At 44.8% G+C, this 20,501-nt stretch overlaps 1 protein-coding gene across 1 annotated transcript in view; it reads left to right on the top strand.

Annotated features, from left to right (window-relative positions):
* The window catches only part of LOC123378511 (sodium channel protein type 2 subunit alpha-like), a 189,467-nt gene that overhangs the window by 42,210 nt on the left and 126,756 nt on the right, over positions 1-20,501 (top strand). The gene's annotated exons all lie outside the window — the stretch shown is intronic.

The raw sequence follows: 20,501 nt of genomic DNA, 5'->3' as shown, positions 1-20,501 counted from the left end.
GATAATGAGGAAGAATACACTATGACCATTGGTAAATTGTTTCAGTGGTTAATTACCCTCACTATTAAAAATTTACACCTTATTTTCCATTGTGAATTTATCTAGCTTCAGCATCCAGACTTTGGCACATGTTATACCTTTCTTTGCTAGATTCATATGAATTATAAGAATATTCTCCATAATTATGTTTATAGGATAAAAATCTATAAATGATATAATCCTTCATGCTGTGTCACAAATTGTTCCTAACCCTAGGCAGTGAATAAACTCTGTCCCTCTCCACCCAGCTAGAATCCTGAGTAGTTGTTCATTACAGTGGTTTTACAGCATCTGCGAGAGAATAACCGACAGGTTGACCATTGGTCTGATTCATAATGGCATTTTGTATGTTCCTAGAATACAACACAAGCATTGGGAATCCAGAAAACATTTACAGTGGTAATAATAATAATAATAAATAATAATAAAAATGGTAAATGAATGATTACTTCAGTCTGTGGAAAGAGGAAGGAAATTAAAATTATTTGCATTAGCTTGATTTGATTAATAAAGGCAATGAAATGTCTTTCTGTTTTCTCTGGACTTTCAGTTTCATGTGTTACATCAGTTTCTAACCCAGATCTGTGCCATGCTAGAATCAGGACCAACAAATAACATTTTCAGACACAATTTAGGTATATTTAAGAGAGACTGGGTGAGCCACATCTACATGAAAGCCAAATCCTAATAGGTGTTTTCCTTTGCAGGGAATGAATGACAAAACAAGGTGACAACTATACTTATACTAGGTACTAAACTGGATCTTTCTGCAAGAATTACTTGCATGAGTATGTTATAGTGAACAGGTGACTCAGTGCATGGCCCACAGCATAGGATTGGTAGTAAGAACTGCTCCCAGCCCTGTCTCTGACACACTGTGTCCTTGGGTAAGTTATTTAAACTGTTTGTTTCTCAGTTTACACATCTGCAAAATAGATATACTGTTGCAGGATTGTAAAGCTTAATTGTGTTTTCAAAACTCTTTGCAATTCTAGAATGTAAGTTGACATAACAAAGGCACAACATTATTTTGTTTATTATTATTATTATTACTACTAATAAAAACTCACAGGTATGCATACTACAATATGTATTATCTCTGTTCAGGTTTTCCTCAATTTGACATGTCAGTGATTGGTTTGCGGGTTTGGTCAGGACTGGACTTCCTGGATTAGTACTCACCTATTAGATTTGCTAACATTAAGGAAACAGACAGAGCCGTCAGCCTTGGTTAGTCACAGTTTCTTTTCCCAAAAATGGAGTATGTAAAAGGAGTCTATTAATTTTAAGATAGATATAATTAGAAAGTGATTTAAATATAGTATCACATCCCTAAGCTTTTTAACATCTTTCTGTCCTGCAACATAGGAGTACAGGGGGCAACCTTCATAAATAATTTAAACAATCTTACCACAAGTTGAAATTTTTTTACTCTGAAACACCAAATATTTTGTCACAATGTTGAATTACCCAGTCAATTCAGGAGAGTCCATGTATGGGGGAGTTACATGGCTGGAATAGATTTGCAATGTGGGGAAGCTTTTCTTCTCTCTGTCAGGGAGTACTAAACGGGTCTAGCAAGTCTTCATAAGAATTTACAAAAATGACTCAAACTATAAAGAAAAGAACCACTAGTAAGCAAATAGGCAGACAAAATCCTTCACTTTAAAACAATTGATCTAGTTAATCCCTGTGCATCACTACTCGCTTCTGTGGAGATGCACCAAGGGTGAAGTGTGCCCATAATGTCTAATTTATGTTCTGGTTAATTAATAATTCAGAAATGTTTTAGTTCTTATTGATGTGTAGGATTATATCTAGGCAAATACTGTACATGATATAAGCATCTATAAAGGAAATACATAAAAAAATTAGAGTACCATATATACTCATTCATAAGCTGATTTTTTTTTTTAGTAAAAAAGAGAAGCACCAGAGAAGGGGGTCGGCTTATGAACGGGTATAGAGAGGGAGAGGTGGGTCTCAGCCCATCCCTCCAACAGAGGGAGCAAGGAGAGGCAGCAGAGCCAGAAGGGAAGAGGCAGGGCCAGAGCGTCTCTGCTTCTGGCCACGCTGCTCTCCCCCCAGCCTCTGAAGCAGTTGCAGGGGCTGGCAGGCTGCAGACGTGCTGCTCAGCCCTGCCCCGCAGAGCAGGCTGTGGCCACACTGCCTGGCCTGCCGGAGCAGGCTGCAGCTGTGTCACCCGGCCAAGCCCGCTGGAACATGCTGCGGCCACGCTGCCCGGTCTGGCCCACTGGAGCAGGCTGCGGCTGCACTGCCCGGCCTGCCGGAGCAGCTCCAACCAGGCCAGAGAGATGCTCCCTGGCCCTCCCCAGATAAGGTGGAAAGGGCTGGGATGGGGAGAGTGTGGGGGTCCCGGGCTAGGGGCAGGGTCATGTGGGGGGTGGTCTGACTCTCAGCTTCTCCCTCACCCTTCCCTTCCCCCACAAATTTCCCCACCAGTTGCTGTCCCAGCCCATCAGGGTAAGCAGCTGGTGCGCCGGGACACTTTGTTTACTTAGCTTTACCTCCGTGCTTGTGAACGCTCGAGGTAAACAAAACATCTCGACCCACCAGCGGCTTATCCTGATGGCCCAGAAGCCAAAGTTTGCTGACCCCTGAATTATAGGTTCAGCTTATGAATGGGTCATAAAAATTTTCAATTTTTACTTATCCATCTTGGGAGGGGGGTCGGCTTATAAACGAACGGCTTATGATTGAGTATATATGGTACTATATTTTTTATTATTGATCATCAACAAATGTTTTCTGTGTCAGCCTAATTTATTAAACTGTTCCTTGATTTATGTTAAGTATCAGAGGGGTAGCCGTGTTAGTCTGGATCTGTAAAAGCAGCAAAGAGTCCTGTGGCACCTTATAGACTAACAGACATACTGGAGCATGAGCTTTTGTGGGTGAATACCCACTTTGTCGGATGTAAGCGACGTTGCACCCGACAAAGTGGGTATTCACCCACGAAAACTCATGCTCCAGTATGTCTGTTGATTTATGTTGAAGCTTCTCTTGTGCTGTGAGTATTCATAGCTTAATGATATACCTTCTTTTCAGTCAGAAGCTTTGATTGCGTAAATATTGCAAGATTGGGTCCCAATGAACAGTAAACAACATATGTTTTCAAGTATAAATATTGCCAGACAAAACTTCTTATATTTTTTTTAACAAAGGGCCATATTCCGACACTGTCTCATGCTTAGTGCCTTACTCAAACTTTTACTAATTTTAGTGGACCTACTTGTGTTACAAGGTGCTGCTCAGTGTGAATAAGAATGGCAGAAACTGACATAACATTTATGGATGAAAGGAGCACAGTAGATAAAAGTATATTTGAGTTTTAGTAAAGCATTTGATACTGTTTCATGAGTTTGCTGCTAATTCACCAAACTTGACCATCTGTTTGTAAATAAGTTAAAATTTCATAATGCAGCTTGGAATAAACGAGAGAGCATAGACACAGAGGGGTCAGAGAATTTCTAATTGCTTAAAATGGTTATTTGTAAAATATAATTTACCACAGATTTGAATTTCTGAACCTTCTTCAAACTGAATTTCAGGTCTTAACCTATATCATCTGTCTGACAAGATAACGGCTTTGTTTTCTTTTAATTAATTTTGCATATTTGACAAGCCTTACTTTTTCTTCTTGCTGTTTGAATGTTCTAATTTAGCTTTTATTTGTCTGTTTTTCATTAATTCAGAACTATTAGATGTAGCTCTAACAGCAAAATGCATTATAATAGAGCAAATTCATCTTTCTATTAAAGAACCTTGAGTACTAGGAGCATATAATCTGTTCCTAACCTTTGAAAAGTTATAATGTAAATAAAATGACAAAAAACATAAAATAGACATTTGCATTTGGACCTATTGAGCTTGAGGCCTGCTTTGCTGATGCAGTTTAGTACAGACTGCAGGTTATTGTCATGCTCCTCAGTAGTATTTCCAAACACGATAGTATCATCCAAATAGCACTGAACTCCATGTTGATTCTTCAGAATCAATTACATCATTTTTTGGAAGGCACTTGGGACTGATGCAAGACTGTATGGAACACGTTTAAAATGAAATAGTCCCTCATGTGTAATAAATGCTGTGAGGTCTCTGCTGTCTTCATGCAACATAACCTGGTGGTATGCGCTCTGCAAATCAAGAGTAGAAAACATCTTTGCTCCAGGGAGTTCTGCAAATACTTCTTCTATGTGAGGAAGAGGATGGCTGTCAATCACAATAGCTTTATTTGGCTCCCTTAAGTCCACACAAAGGCGAATGTCTCCACCCTTCTTCTGCATCGCTACTATAGGTGAAACCCATTCCGAGGAGTTAATCTCTTCAATAATGTCATTTTGAACAAGTTTTCTAAGTTCCTCTGAAACAGCTTTCTGACTGAAAATGGTAAGCGCTGTAATTTCTGTTGTACAGGCATCACATTATTCCGCATTTTAACTTTATGCAGAAACCCATAAGCACAGCCAAGTTTCTCCTCAACCTGGTGTTGGGTCCGAGCTGAAACTGGTGTGTGTACCGCAAGCGTGCTTTGCTGAGGAAGATCAATTTGTCCATTAACTACCCTGAGATTTAAAGCAGCCAATAAATCTCTGCCAAGGATAGGAGTGCCTTTGTGGACAATGTAGAACTCTGCAGTTACACAGCAATCACCAAAATTAACTGTTGCTGGCAGGCAGCCATGTACTGGAATATGTTTTTTCAAATTGCACACCAACTGAAGTTTGGGTTCAGTAAGAGGCACATCTTTAAAGTAATGCAAATAGATGGTATCAGGTAGTATAGATACTACTGAGCCAGTGTCCAACATTAGCTGACTAGAGTGTGATTTGCCTGAGGTTATGGCGGAAATGTTTACAGTGCACTTTATCTGTTCTGGGATATGTGCAGTAGTGATTTTATCCACACTCAGCACAGTAACATCTGGTATTGTAACTGCAAGCACCTGTTGATTGAACTGGCTACTGCGACATACTTTAGCAAAATGCCCAATCTTTTTGCAATGATTGCACTGAGCTACTTTTGCTGGACATCCTGTGTAGCTTGCAAAACGTTGTGGGGATCCACAGTGAAAGCATGCTTTTACTGTATTTTGAATTTGCTGATTCAGTGGCTTTTTATTAGTTTTCCTCCTGCAATTGTTTGTCTGCAGCGATAGTGAACTTTTCTGCAAAGGAGTCACAGCCTGGACCATGCCGTCTGTATGGGCTTGGCTACACTTGAGAGTTGCAGCGCTGGTGGAGGCTTTCCAGCGCTGCAACTTAGTAACTGTCCGCACCTGCAAGGCACATCCAGCGCTGCAACTCCCTGGCTGCAGCGCTGGCTGAACACCTGGTCTGCTTGGGGTGTAGCGAGTGCAGCGCTGGTGATTCAGCGCTGCTCATCAAGTATGTGTTGCCGGCACAGAGGGCTGAGGACAGCAACAGGGGTTCGTTGCCCGGTGTGCTTCGCTCCAATAAACACACCAAGGTGGAGAAGCAGACAAAGTTTATTTGAGCCCAAATAAGGTGCAAGGGAGACATAGCAATCTCAAATCCTGCACACAGATACAAGCCGTTTTTCCCTTCTTATACATGATTTCAGCTAACCATTCCCATTACCCCCCACACTCCCCCTTACCGCCCCTTCTTCCCCCTCCCGTCTATTTTTCTATAGCAAATACATCATGCAAATAGCAATTACACTAAGCAGGTTAAATCATACTTGGCAAAAACCACTTTAGCTCGTTAGTAACTCTTCTGTGAACAGTTATCTTGTCTCACTGTTATTCTGCCCCCCATCCCCCCAGCCAGGTGCAAGCAGGCCTCATTATTTCCTCCTGGTATCAATGTTGCACTGATAACTAGCTGCTATACATTCCATTCTCGGTTACTGGCCTGCTAGATCGATTAGAGTTTAACATGGCGGCACTTGGGTCAGATATGGAGTGACTTTAGTTCATTCAGGCCTAAAACAGATGCCTGATGACACCAACATGTAGACACACACCAGCGCTGTTATTGGCCTCCAGGGTATTAGCAGATATCCCAGAATGCTTTTAACTAAATTACTCTCTTTGTTTTGTTATGCAGCCTCTCTTTGTTTTGTTGTGAACTCGGAGCTCCGGTGCTCCGGGAGCTGCTTATCTAAAAAACAAACACAGCTCCTGTTTGCTGTGATCAATCTGTACCTGACTGTGAACAATCAAATGAGATAACCCCTGTGAATGAGGCAGGCAGGGAGTGAGTGTTTGCTTGACAGACAGCAGGGGCAGAGGGGAGAAAGGGAGTCCGTTGGATGCAGGCTGTTTGCAGTTAAGAGTAAGGGGTCGGGAACATTTTCTGATTTTGCAAGGGAGGAAGCTAACACACAGTGTTGGCTCCAAAAATCCACTCTCTCTCTCTCCCCCACTCCCTGTCACACTACACCCCACCCCACCCCCCTCTTTTAAAAAGCACATTGCTGCCACTTGAACGCTGGGATAGCTGCCCATAATGCATCACTCCCAACAGCGCTGCAAATGCGGCCACACACCAGCGCGCTGGTAGCTGTGAGTGTGGCCACACACCAGCGCTGTTCCTACACAGCTGGATGACCAGCGCTGTAAACTCCCAGCACTGCAACTCTCAAGTGTAGCCAAGCCCTATCTTAGTTCATTATTTTGGCTTCAGCTGTAGCTGACTCAATCTGAGTAGCAATGGTTATTGCTTTTTCTAGTGTAAGTTGTGGTTCTAGAAGTAAGTGTTTTCTTACACGAAGCATAGTTGTTTTCTCAACGAGCTGGTCTCTAATCATCTCATCTGCCATATTCCCAAAGTCACAAGTTACAATCAGACTCCTCAGAGAAGGAATATACTGCATTATAGTCTCTCCTGGTTTCTGCTCATGCTGGCAAAATCTGTAGCGATTAGCTACTACATTCACTTCTGGCACAAAAAAGTTCTTTAATGCAGTGAGTGCAGTCTCATATTTATCATCTGCAAGGGGAAAAGTGTAAAATATACGCTGCCCTTCTGCTTCAAGGCAGTGGATTAGCAGAGCACACTTTCTTCAGAAATCTCTGTAGCACTGATTGCAAGCAGGTAAGTCTCACACATGTGGATCTAGACAGTAAAAGCAATTGGAGGCTCACCTGGGCTTTGCAGAAAGGGTGCAGGTGGGTTCAGAGACAGAAGATCCATCCTCATCGCCAAAATGTTGTATCAAGCAGGAAAGGTACTAACAAGCTTCAACAGGACTTTATTTTTACAGTGGAAACCTCTTTACCAAGCTGCAACTTCATCCTCTGTAACTCTCACTCAGCCTCCTCAACTCCTCCCCTCCCCTTCCTGTTTCCTGTCCTTTCAGATTCCCACAGACAGTGCTCTCAGTTCTAATAATACAAGCAGCATCTAAACACCACATCTCCCCACAGGCCTTAGCTGATTAATGGAATTGACACTTGATGAGCAAGGGTGGCATCCCTCTCTGAGGAGCTGAGAGCTCTCCCTTTTGGCTGGAGTAGGTCTTCGGTTGTTTCAAGCCCTCACTCCCAATGCAGGGACATGGTACTGTGTACAGCTTGCAGTCAGTCTTCACAACACGAAGCAGTCTCTGTTTCTCCTGTGTGGAGCTGAGGGCTTCAGGTCAGTCACCAGCCCTCTGGCCAAGAGAGACAAAATGTCACCTTCCCTTCTGTTGCAGGGAGCAATTCCTGGGCTGTTGCCCCTCTGGCTGCAGTAACCTTGAGACTCCCTGTAGCCAGCTGTCTCCCAAAACACTGTCCCTGACTGGAGTCAGCACATACACACAAGCTTTTTAGTGCCTGCAATTGGTTGCCCAGGCATATTAATCTGGGCCTTTAACTCTTTCTCCTCTCAAACATAGTGCCTGTCCAGGCTCAGTTCGTGTGTCTGAGCAATCTCAACCCTGGGCAGGCTCTTTGGAGTCTGCAATTGGTTGTGCAGCTCGTCAGTCAGCCTCCTGGTCCATGCTGCACAAGTTGTTTGTGTGTCTGAAGCACAGGCAAGACAGAGAGCCTCCGTTTCAATTCCAGTCTCTCCCTCTATATTGCTATCTGTGGGAATTTCTGGGAGCTCTTCTTGCGAGCCCCCGAAGTGGCAAGGGTTTTTTCTTTTTCTGTGTTTTTACTTCATCTAGCACCATGATCCGTGACTAGGGCTCTTAGGTGTACATAGTAGAAATATATAATAAAGTTGTAGAGACCTGTAGCAATAGCTTTAGTGCAAGTTCCATAGGGAAAAATATGTGATGTGTTTAATAATTGTCTTTTTCTTGCAGCACATAGACTTTTTAGAGACTGGCATTCATTTGTTGAATTTGAACTTCTGTACATATTAGATGCTCAAGATCAGCTTTGTCTACAACAAGGGCGCATACACTGGATTTGCGTATGTGATGATCGCTGTATAGTAGCTGACTCACAAAGAGGATATGGGACTTAATACTACTCACCCTTATAGAATCATAGAAATGTAGGGCTGGAAGGGGCCTCGAGAGTCTAGATGCCTGTGCAGGATCAAATAAATTTAGACCATCTCTGACAGGTGTTTGGCTAACACACTCTTAAAAACCTCCAATGATGGGGATTCTGCAACTTCCCTTGGTAATCTCTTCTAGGACTTAATTGTCCTTTAGAGTTGGAAAGCCCTGAGATTTCCTAATATCTAACCTAAATCTCTTTTGTTGCAGATTATGCCCATTACTTCTTGTCCTATCTTCAGTGGACATAGAGAACAATTGATCACCATCCTCTGAATGACAGCCTTTAGCATATTTGAAGACAGTTGTCAGGTGCCCCCTCAGACTTCTTTTATCAAGACTAAACATGACCAGGTTATTTTTAATCTTTCCTCATAAGTCAGGTTTTCTAACCCATTTATTGTTTTTGTTGTTCTCCTCAGGTCTCTCTCCAGTTAATCCACATCTTTTCTAAAGTGTGGCACTCAGTTGTCCTGTGGTACTTGGCCCTATCTCCCATGTTTTACATTCGAGACTCCTGTAATACATCCCAGAATATTAACCTTTTTTGCAACTGCATCATGTTGTTGACTCGCATTCAATTTGTGATCCACTATAACCCCCAGATACCTTTGGAGGGCTTTACTTTTAGTTCAAGTGATAGAGGCCTTTATTTATAAAACTGAAGGCTCTAGGTTCTAATCACTATGAATTATCTCGTAACTGTGTCTGTAGCACAAGGGTTTGTTACAACTGTCCTTTTCACTTCACTGGAACTGAGCTTTTCACTTGTAATTCTCTAGAATGCTGCGATACCAAACTTTGCCTTGATACCACAGATGCTTCAACTACTAGGGCTTTAACACCCAATGCTATTTCCCAACTACCTTCAAAAGCTGTACTCCACCCAGGGTTCCAAACATCCCATCTCTTTAATGCACTCCCCCTAAGTGCCATGCAATCTGACCCTGCCAAAGGAAAACAGCAGCGGCAGAATGACCATAAGCAGATGGATCACACTGCACTCTGTTGATCCATCATAGTTCAGCTGATTCATCACATTGTTAATATCTCCCCAAAAGAGAGAACGTGCTGTTGATTCCTCACAGTAAACGACATTAAGATTTGGAGTAACTATTGTCTATATGTAGGATTTTTAACAGAAGGAGCTCCCTGGCCCCTATATGGATTATAAAGCATTTCTAATCCTAGGTAGTTGGTCTCTGAGGATACTATGTTGATGCCTCAGTCAGAATGGAATACGTAAAATTCTCATCTTTTAAAAGGGTTGTTGCACCTTTAAGAAATGAGAGCTGCATCCTAGTTCTGCTTGCTTGTTGCTCAGCAACAGATTTTCAGAGGCTTGAACAGAGCTTGTGGTGTTTGGGAGAAAAGATTACAAGAGAAAGCACAGAGAGAGTGAAGGGAAGATGCTCAGAGGGAGACACGAGCCAGAGTTAAAATGATTAGGACATTACCACTGGGAACTGAAGTAAAAATCAGGGCGCGTCTTGATGAAAAAGAGTTTTGAGTGGAAGTCTGGCAAATAAGAAGCCTAAAATAACAGGCAAACAGTGAGTAGGAGAATACATTTTATTGTATGGACTTGTAATTGGGAACAGGTGTGAGGGAGGAAATTTTATTTAATTATATTAATTTCTGATGTATTAAGACACTTGGAAAATAATTTATAAAATTAGAATATTTGTAAAATTATTTTTAGAAAAGTAGAATAAGACTTTAGGCTCAGATTCAGGCTTTTGATGTAAGCAGGTGTTAATCCACTTCACTTTCTTGCACCTATCCTTTATGATTTGTAGTAAGGGGAACAAATCACTTCCTCTTATTGTGTAAACATGATTGCCACGTGTTACTGTTTCTACTGCACTGGATCCATGTTGAGTACAGGAAAGCCAAGAAAAATGTGCAAAGAGCAACTGGGAGTTGAGACAGCTTTAGTGCAGCTCCTACTAGATTTGCTAGTGGAATGTCCCTTTAGGATTATCTAGAAGAGCTGTGCCTTTCTGCAGCGGTAATGTGCAGGGCACACCCACAATAGATTCAGACACTGGAGGGAGTATCCCATTATTTGAGTCTGCGCTAGTGTTTACCACCAGTTGGCAGACATGACATAAGCTGCATTTGCAGACTTGCCACACTTTTTCCTCTCATTAAAGGACTGATTCTGTAAGGTACTGAACTCTTTCAACTCCCATCGAAGTGACTGTGAGAGCTTTCAGCAGGCATTCAGCTCCAGACAGTGTTGGACCATGTGAGCATTAGAGAACTGCATGTGGCTCGGTGCTACATTTTTTGTCACTGAAACAGAAAAGAATCAGATTTCTTCATGTTGGTTTGTAGGGTCTGTTTAGGAAAAAAAGAGAAAAGTTTGAATGTAATAGTGTGTACTGTGTAACTTATTGAAGTTAAATGGAGTGCTGATTCTTCTGTGCATATTATACGAATGTGAGGTTACTTGGTTCAGTCCTAGGTTTTAACATAAGAAACTCAAGGATAAAGTGGTCCTGTCTTCAAGTCTGGATTAGAAATACAATGGCATTATGTATTAGATCGAGGACTTTAAAAAACGAGATGCATTACATTCAGTTTTGATGTTGCACTACTGTGGCGTGCTTGGTATGGGGCAACACCTTAAGACAACTCAGAAATGTAAGGCAGTGCAGAATTTGGCTTCTGGTTGGCAGGGCCAGCTCCAGGCACCAGCAAAGAAGCAGGTGCTTGGGGCAGCCAATGGAAAGGGGTGGAACGTCCAGGTCTCTGGCAGCAATTCAGCGGCAGGTCCCTCTCTTCCTCTTTGAGTGGCCACTGAAGAGGAAGAGAGGGAGTGAAGGACCCGCCACCGAAGTGCTGCCGATTGGCTTTATCTTCTTACTTTTTTTTTTCTTCCCCCTACTGGAGCTGGCCCTGCCAGTTGATTAAACAATGTTTTGCACTTGAAGGTACATGATATTCTATAATTTTGCATTGCCTGCCTGTCAGCTTCTAAATGGAATTTTAAGCTGCAGTTTTTCACATATAAAGCCCTGTAACACTGCCATGCCTGTGATCAGCAGAGGCACTTGAGGTATCATTCCCCTGAATTAAAAAGGGATGATGGTGGCAGGACCCTTCCTTTGAACAGTTACTGACTTTGGAATTTAGTCATTCCGCCCACCCGTTAGGTCAGAAATAGCTTAAGTTTCTTCACCTACAAGGACATGTGGTAAGATCCTTTTTTTTAAAATTGGATTATAGTGAGAGTTGAAAGCAGGAACTTTTATGAGAGGGTAAGATGAATATAGGCATAGTTTTTGTTGATTTGTTAATGTGGATTGGTTCAATCTAGTTCAGCCTACCACTGAGAGAATCTTATTTTTTAATTTTTAATATTTTTATATCATTTTAAATTATGTAAAACTACCCAGGATTAGGGGTGTTTTGCTATAAATTAAAACCAGGAATAATACTGATGTCACTTATAAACATTCATGACTAGAGTGAAATCATGCATTTAGCAGATAACTGAGCTAACCACTAATTAAATCAATACAGATGATTACAGTGATATTTTGGCACTTGCATACAATGCCTAAATGTTACTTAATACATCCAGTTCAGATGGATGAATCTGCAGTACTTAAGAGTAATATTTATTCACTGCCAAAGGGAAAATGTTACTTCACTCACCAATGTAAATAATAGCTGTTTAAGTGAGATTAATTAAATGTAATACTCAGATTTTGAAATATATGAATGTATATTATGTAATTGTAAAATTATTTTGAGAATCAGCCCTGTTTTATGATTTAAGATTATAAAAATTAATGCCAGTATCAAATCAATTGGAAAATCCAACTAGGGTTCTAAAGGGAAACACACAAGAACACATGAATGTGGCTGCAAACTCTTCATTCTCATGGCCAGTAGGTGATACTCACAAATAAACAAATGCCTGTTTTGACAGTTTGATGTTTTGTATTAGCTATCTGTCCGTGAAGCAGATACTGCACAGAGTCAGAGAATATTCCACGGTAAGCACTTGGGCCGGGGGGTGGGCAAGTGGGGCAATTTGCCCTGGGCCCCACAGGGGCCCCCACGAGAATATAGTATTCTATAGTATTGCAACTTTTTTTTATGAAAGGGGCCCCCAAAATTGCTTTGCCCCAGGCCCCCTGAATCCTTTGGTCGGCCCTGCATTTGGGGTGAGGACAAGGGGATGGGTTTTAGGTTTGACCTTTTCAGGACAGGTAGCTGAGGACTAGAAAAATTGACAGTGACTCATAATCTTTTATAAAGAGAAATATTGAACACTTGATCTGGAAGGATATTATCAGGTAATTCTTTTTAGATATTGATCATCATGGCATGATTTGTGATTCTTTTAAATGTTTGGAAAATCAGTTTCTCTTGTGGAAATAGGAATAGGGTTGCCAACTTTCTGATTGCAGAAAACTGAATACCCTGACCCTGCCCTCTGCTCCGAGGACCCACCTCTGTCCCGCCCCTTATCAAAGCCCTCCCCCACGCCATCCTCCCCCCTCCATCGTTCACTCTCCCGCACCCTCACTTACTTGATCATTTTCTCCAGGCTGGGGCAGAGGGTTGGGGTGCAGAGGGAGTGAGGGCTCCAGCTGGAGGTGTGGGCTCTGGGGTGGGTCCAGGGATGAGGGGTTTGGAGTGCAGGAGGGTGGGGCTGAGGAGTTTGGAGTGTGGGAGAGGGCTCCAGGGGTGCGAGAGAGAGAGTGAGAGCTCCAGCTCAGGGTATGGGCTCTGGGCTGGGGATGAAGGGTATAGGGTAAAGGAGGGGGTTCCGGTCTGAGGCTGAGGGGTTTGGAATCTAGGAGGGGGCTCTGGGCTGGAGTGGGGGTTGAGGAGGGGAAGGGGGTCAGGGCTCTGGCTGGGCATACAGGTTCCGGGGTGAGGCCAGAAATGAGAGGTTCAGGATGCGGGAGGGGGCTCCAAGCTGGGGCAGGGGCTAGATTGTGGGAGGGGGTGAGGGCTCCAGCTGGGGATATGGGGCCAGGGATGAAGGGTTTGGGGTGCTGGAGGGGGCTTAGGCTGGAGCAGAGGAGTGGGATGTGGGGAGCAAGCTCTGGGAGGGAACTTGGGTGCGGGAGGGGATTCGGGGTGTGGGCTCTGGGCATTGCTTACCTCAGGCAACTCCCGGGATGTGGCGACATGTCCCTCTGGCTACTAGGCAGAGGTGTGGCCAGGTAACTCCGCACACTGCCCTTGCCAGCAGGCACACTGCCCCCATAGCTCTCATTGGTTGCAGTTTCCGGCCAATGGGAGCTGCAGAGCTGGCGCACGGGGTGGGGGCAGCACACGGCGTCTCCCTGGCCACCCGTGCACCTAGGGACTGGAGGGACATGCTGGCAGCTTCTGCGAGCTGCATGGAGACAGGTAGGGAACCTGCCTTAACCCCGCTATGCCACCAACCAGACTTCTAATGGCCTGGTCAGCTTTAGAGGTTTATATTGAATAATGTTGTATTTTGGAGATCTGGAGATTAACAGCTATTATCATCACACCTGTACAAACCACAGCATTACACATCACTGGGAGGGAGGGTAAGATTGCCACGAGGGAGGTGAAAGTGTTGCCATAGCAAACCAAGGCAAATCCAAACTGTGCCCTAGGCTCCTCTCTTTAAACTCCTTTGTTTGTCAAACAATTACATAAAATTGAAAAGAATGAAAATTTAATAATTATGTAACAATCATTCAGCGTAACAAGACCATAGAGAACTATAAGAGTCCAAAAAGGTGTTAGATTTATTGTTACTACACAAATTACCTTTAAAACCAAAGCAAATTATTAGGTTATTAGTATAATACATGACATATGAAGTATAAGTACTGCAGATTAATACCATATTATGAAAATCTGCATATTGGTAGGTTTTTTGAGACTGTTTAATATTGCACATTATATAGAACAGTGTGGAAATACAATACCTCTGTTATAGTGAACACTTTTAATTTGTAGACCCTGCTGGAGTTAGAAAGCATGCTTATTAAGCTATTGTCTTGATTAGCAGAGACTCAAAGAAATACATTGTACTGGGAGAGAATCACATTCATTTATTTAATTCTTTATAATATGCTTATTTTAAAAACAATCCAACTATTTAAACTACTATAATAATGTCAGACTGACTTCCTGGGCAAAGAAGCAGAGAAGTAGTGTGCAGTGAACAAAGGTTTACACCATACCTTCCATCCTTTTTCTAGCCTCAGAAATGAGGAAGCTTTGGCGCTTTAAGGTTTGCGCACGCGCACACACACGCGCACCCTCCCCCCTTGTCCCCATGGGCCTGAGGGCGGGATCTTTGTGACTGATTGATTGGCTGTACAGGAGGTGTAGCATAAGTTTGTTGGTTCCCGTGCATCCCAGGGGAAGGCTTTCTTTGCTAGGAAGAAAAGCCGCCTCCTCCCTATGACATTAGGGTAGGACTGGTTTGGCGGGCCTTGCTTGCTTGCTTCTGCTAGCCATTTGTTTGGAGCTGGGAAGGAAATTTTCCCTCACAGGGTGGGGTTATTTCACTTCCCCACAGCAGCCCAAGTTTGCCAGGTGCCCAGGGCAGTTGCTCGTTCCATAGAAAGAACTTGGGGAATGGGGACGGGGCTCCTATGTCTGGCTTAGTGAGGAGAAAAATCTCTGTTCCCCATGGCCTTAACGCTGGTAAAAGAGGAGAGCAATGGGGTCCCAGGAACAGTGCTGGAACAGGTTGACCAGGTTGGCTGGCTGGCAGTGGCCCTCCACCAGGTGGAACAGATTACAAAGAAAGGATGAATTATTTCTGGATAGTTGCAAGGTGTGTTAAACCACATTTCTGGTGTCTTGTATTTCTTTCTGTGGTGTCTTAAGTCAATAGGAAATTTACATTAGCAAGCACAGTTCACACCAGTGTATTACTGTTGATAGGCTTGCAGAAAACATCAAGTGTGCCACTTGAGTGGATTAGGGCCATGTCTACATTTACTGGGGATCGATGCTGCTGCGATCGATGCAGTAGGGGTTGTTTTAGCGGGTCTAGTGAAGACCCTCTAAATCGACTGCAGAGCACTCTCTGGTCGACTCCGGTACTCCACCGGAACGAGAGGCGTAAGATATGTCGACGGGAGAGCATTACCCATCGACGCAGCGCGGTATAGACACCGCAGTAAGTCAGTCTAATCTACATCGACTAGTAGTGTAACTTAGGTCGACTTAACCCAATAGTGTAGACAACGTGTGCATTTTATCTGATCTTAGTTACTGAAATATATGACACTGTTTCTGTTTTCTGACAGTTGTACAAGTTCAGCATTTGTAGTGTTGCATTTGAGGAGTGCAGCATTCATCATGGTGATGATTAACAAAAGAGAGTACAGTAACTCTCGCATAAGTTGTTTCGATCTTACGTCCCTGCTCCATTACAGAACACGCTTGTTTGAAGTTGCGCAATGCTCCGCTATAATGTCGTTTTCCTGCCTGCTCCCACAGCTGGGAGCCCCCCATAAGCTTCCCATGCCCCCCACAGTGCTTCCCACCCGCCGACGGACCCTGTGGATCAGCACCTTCCCCCAGCTCCCCCCACCTCCTGCCCGCGGCAATTAGCTGGTTTGCAGCATTCAGGAGGCTGGGGGGAGAGGGGAGGAGCGAGGACATGGCATGCAGGCTCCCTCTCCCTCCTCTGCCTCCTGAACGCCGCAAACCAGCTGATTGCCACGGGCAGGAGGCGGGGGGAGGGAAGGCACTGATCCATGGGGTCCACGGGGGGAGGGCAGGGGAGTTGCCAGCCTGTTTAATACCTGTATTATATTGCTTGTTTAAAATTGTTTAAAACTGTTTAAAATGCATATAATGCCTTTTGTCTGGCAAAAAGTTTTTTCCCTGGAACCTAACCCCCCCCATTTACATTAATTCTTATGGGGAAATTAGATTTGCTTAACACTGTTTCGCTTAAAGTCTCATTTTTCAGGAACATAACTACAACATTAAGTGAGGAGTTACTGTACTGTTTTCATTTTATCAAGAAGTATGAAAGATTAAGAAGTACCTCACATGATGAATAGTTAAATATATTTGAATATTAGGGCTTAACTACACAGACAATTAGTTTGCAGCGGAGTGGGGTGAATCTAAGACACTAATCTGCCACAGTTTAAATGTTCGTGTGGACCCTGCGTATGTGCATTAACAATTTGTTAATGGTCTTTATTCTAATCCTCTAGATTGGACTAGATCAACTGAACTGTTTAATGTGCATCAGCAAGGTCTGTATCAGGGTGGGCAAACTTTTTGGCCTAAAGGCCACATGGGGGTTGCGAAACTGTATGGAGGGCCAGGTAGGGAAGACTGTGCCTCCCCAAACAGCCTGGCCCTTGCCCCCTTCCACTTCTTGCCCCTTCAACCCCCCACCCATCCAACCTCCCTGCTCCTTGTCCCCTAACCACCACCCCCAGGACCCCACCCCCTATCTGACCCCCCCTGCTCCTTGTCCCCTGACCGCCCCCTCCCGGGACTCCCTGCCCCATCCAACCCCCCCTTCTCCCTGTCCCCTGATTTCCTTGACCCCTATCCACACCCTGCCCCCTGACAGGCCCCCCAGGACTCCCACAGCTATCTAACCCCCCCATCCCACCACCCCCTGCTCCATGTTCCCTGACTGCCTCTCCAGGACCTTCTGCTCCTTATCCAACCCGCCCGCTACCTGCCCCCTTACTATGCCAGTCAGAGCAGCAGGAGCTCGCAGCCCCACCACCCAGAGTGCTGGCGGCATGGCGCGCTGAGACCGGGAGGGAGAGGGGAAAGCAGGGGAGTTGTTGGGGGCTAGCCTCCCTGTCCGGGAGCTCAAGGGCCGAGCAGGACGGTCTTGCGGGCCGGATGCGGCCCGCAGTCCGTAGTTTGCCCACCTCTGGTCTATATGGACAGTTAGGGCGCTGCAGGGTAGATTCACACCCCAGCTTGCCGTGAACTTAATGTTCATGTAGACAAGCCTTTAGTATTGGTTCAACATATATTTGATATTTTTAAAGCAGAGTGGAAAGTAATCAGTATAACTATTAGTTATAGTGGATGTCCAGTGTCTCAGATAAAATAACTTTGCAGAAACTCAACTTGAGCACTACAGGTAGGCTCAAATATACCAGTGATAATGATCAAATTAATTTGCAGTTATATTTTGCATTTATTTCTAGTAATGTGATTTTATCTATCATACTTTCAGGTTCAGGGAAATGTGAACCTTTTTCCTTTAATTTGATTCTGCTATATTGTTACTGAACTATGTGACAATCCCAGAAGATATAATCTCATCCATATTGTGCTCATTGGTTTATCTGGATTTTGCATTAAGTCGGTGTTCCTGTTGCTTAGAGGTCAGATTGTGTTGTGACTTTCTGCTTTAGACAAATGTCAGCTAGGACTGCAGTTGAAACCAGGGAATTTATTAACCCCCTGTTTCCTGACTATTGATAAGTTACAAGGCTGAATAGTTCTTGCATATTTTGGCTATATTTGAAATTAGTTCAGTCCAAACTCTTATTCTTATAAATGGTGTAGCTTTGAATACATTTATTATATATGGTGCACTGAATAATGTTACACTGGAAAATGAGATCCCTTCTAAACCCCGTTTTTTCATATGCTCACAACTTTTCAAAATGTTCATCTTTTGGGCTGAAATGTTCAGTGTGTAGTTGATCTTGGAAAAAACAAATGCCTATTGCTGAACCTGCTCAGGAGCATTTTGGTTTTTTTTCTTTTAGTGAATTATAACTTTCATTTTTAATTCTCTCTGCCTTTCTATGTAAACAAAGGCATGAGTCCTCATTGAAAATTCTATCCATGCCCAGTTTCAGATTTGTGCCAGTTTTGCTGTAACCCTGTTTATAAAAGGTGCAGTTAGAATTTCATGGGGAAAGTGAGGGTTTTTTTATTTATTTATTTTGTTTTTCTGAGTGTTCTGCTCAAAAATGGCTGAAGGAAATTTGGTCAAGTTTTCAGAAAAAAATTTTTTGGGTTGAGATTAAACCATGGAAAAGTTCAGCCCTAATGGTGAATATTCTGGAAAGTTCCCAGGGCATAAAAACAGGGCTGTATTGGAAACTGTTTTCCAACCATTAGACCTTAACTATGTGTTTAGCTTTATGCACTGTGAGTAATACCATTGATGTCAATGGAACAACTCGATGTGTACAGTTAAATACAGACACAAGTCTTTGTAGAATTGGGGTCTCACCAATGGCAACTGTAATAAATTATTTTTCTTAACAGAATTATTGGGTCACTTCAGGAAACAAATGGTATTAGCTTTTATTACTTGCAGCATTTGAAACTTCAAAAGTAAAGCTGATTGTCAAGTTATGACCGTTTCTCATTATCTCAGTGTATCTTTGTTTATGAAGTTGACTTGATCATCAGAAGAATTCAGTACCCATAGGTTCTGGGGAAGCCAATGAGAACTGCAGGTAGTTAATACCTGTGAAAATCAGGCCAGGTATATGCAGAGGGCACGGCACAGTTTATAGTGACCTATAAGGCTGCCTGTCTGTACAGAAAGATCAAGGGGTTGTGAAACTAGCAATGGAGATTGTATGTGTAGTCTGATTCAGTTTTCCAGACTTTTTAAAATTGTATTTGTATTGTCTTGGGTTTTCCTCAGGCAAGAGAAGTGATAAATTTCATGCAAATTTGGCCACAGTCTCTTGTTAATTTCAGTGGCTTCAGCTGTGAAGTCCCTATTGCTTCCCCTCCAGCTTTGCCAAAAAGAATCAGTATCACTATGCTAAAGATATAATTTGAATGGAATGGAAAAGCTTAAGTGGTTAGCTTTTTATTAGATAGCTGTGAAATAATTCAAGTCCTTTACTGTACAATGCTTTAGGAGAGGGTAGGAGTCAGATAACAGTAATTGTAAAGATTTTAGTCGTTATTTGTAGCTGTCAATTCATATTTTAAGTAGGTAACTTAAATACATACCAGAAACTAGTACAGTCGAACCCATTTATGTCGACCTCGGTTAACTTGCCAATCCTGTTAAGTCGACGGTTTACAAGTGGAACCGCCAGACTCCCTCTTTGGCTTATGAGTTTCTCATCCGTTATGTCGATTTGCCGAACCCTAATATCTCGAGCCCGTCCCCGACCCACCGTGTCCCCAGCCGCCGGCTCCCCGGCTCTCCAGCCGCGCGGTTCCCCAGCCGCCCGCTTCCCGCGTCCCCAGCCGCCGGCTCCCCGGCTCTCCAGCCGCGCGGTTCCCCAGCCGCCCGCTTCCCGCGTCCCCAGCCGCCCGGCTCCCCGCGTCCCCGACCCACCGTGTCCCCAGCCGCCCGCTCCCCGGCTCCCCAGCCCCGCGGTTCCCCGCTTCGCCGCCCGGCCGTCCGCCCGGCTCCGCTTCCCCGCCCGCCCCCGTATACCCGGTCCCTGCCTGTCCCCGCCCGCCTGGCCCCGCATACCTGGTCCCTGCCCGTCCCCGCCCCACATACCTGGTCCCGGCTTCTCCTGCCGCCCGCCCGCCGGCTCCGCTTCCCCGCCCGCCGGTCCCCGCTTCCCCGCCCCCGCATACCCGGTCCCTGCCTGTCCCCGCCGCCCGCGAGGCCCGCATACCGGCTCCCTGCCCGTCCCCGCCCGTCCCCGCCCCACATACCTGGTCCCGGCTTCTCCTGCCGCCCGCCCGCCGGCTCCGCTTCCCCGCCCGCCGGTCCCCGCCCCCGCATACCCGGTCCCTGCCTGTCCCCGCCCGGCCCGCATACCTGGTCCCTGCCCGTCCCCGCCCGTCCCCGCCCCACATACCTGGTCCCGGCTTCTCCTGCCGCCCGCCCGCCGGCTCCGCTTCCCCGCCCGCCGGTCCCCGCTTCCCCGCCCCCGCATACCTGGTCCCTGCCCGTCCCCGCCCGCCCGCCCGGCCCGCATACCTGGTCCCTGCCCGTCCCCGCCCCACATACCTGGTCCCGGATTCTCCTGCCGCCCGCCCGCCGGCTCCGCTTCCCCGCCCGCCGGTCCCCGCCCCCGCAT

The sequence above is a fragment of the Mauremys mutica genome, chromosome 10 (assembly GCF_020497125.1).
Source record: "Mauremys mutica isolate MM-2020 ecotype Southern chromosome 10, ASM2049712v1, whole genome shotgun sequence".
NCBI classification, from domain to species: Eukaryota; Metazoa; Chordata; order Testudines; family Geoemydidae; genus Mauremys; species Mauremys mutica.
The sequence above is the reverse complement of the archived record's forward strand: the minus strand, read 5'-3'. Positions and strand labels throughout refer to the sequence as shown.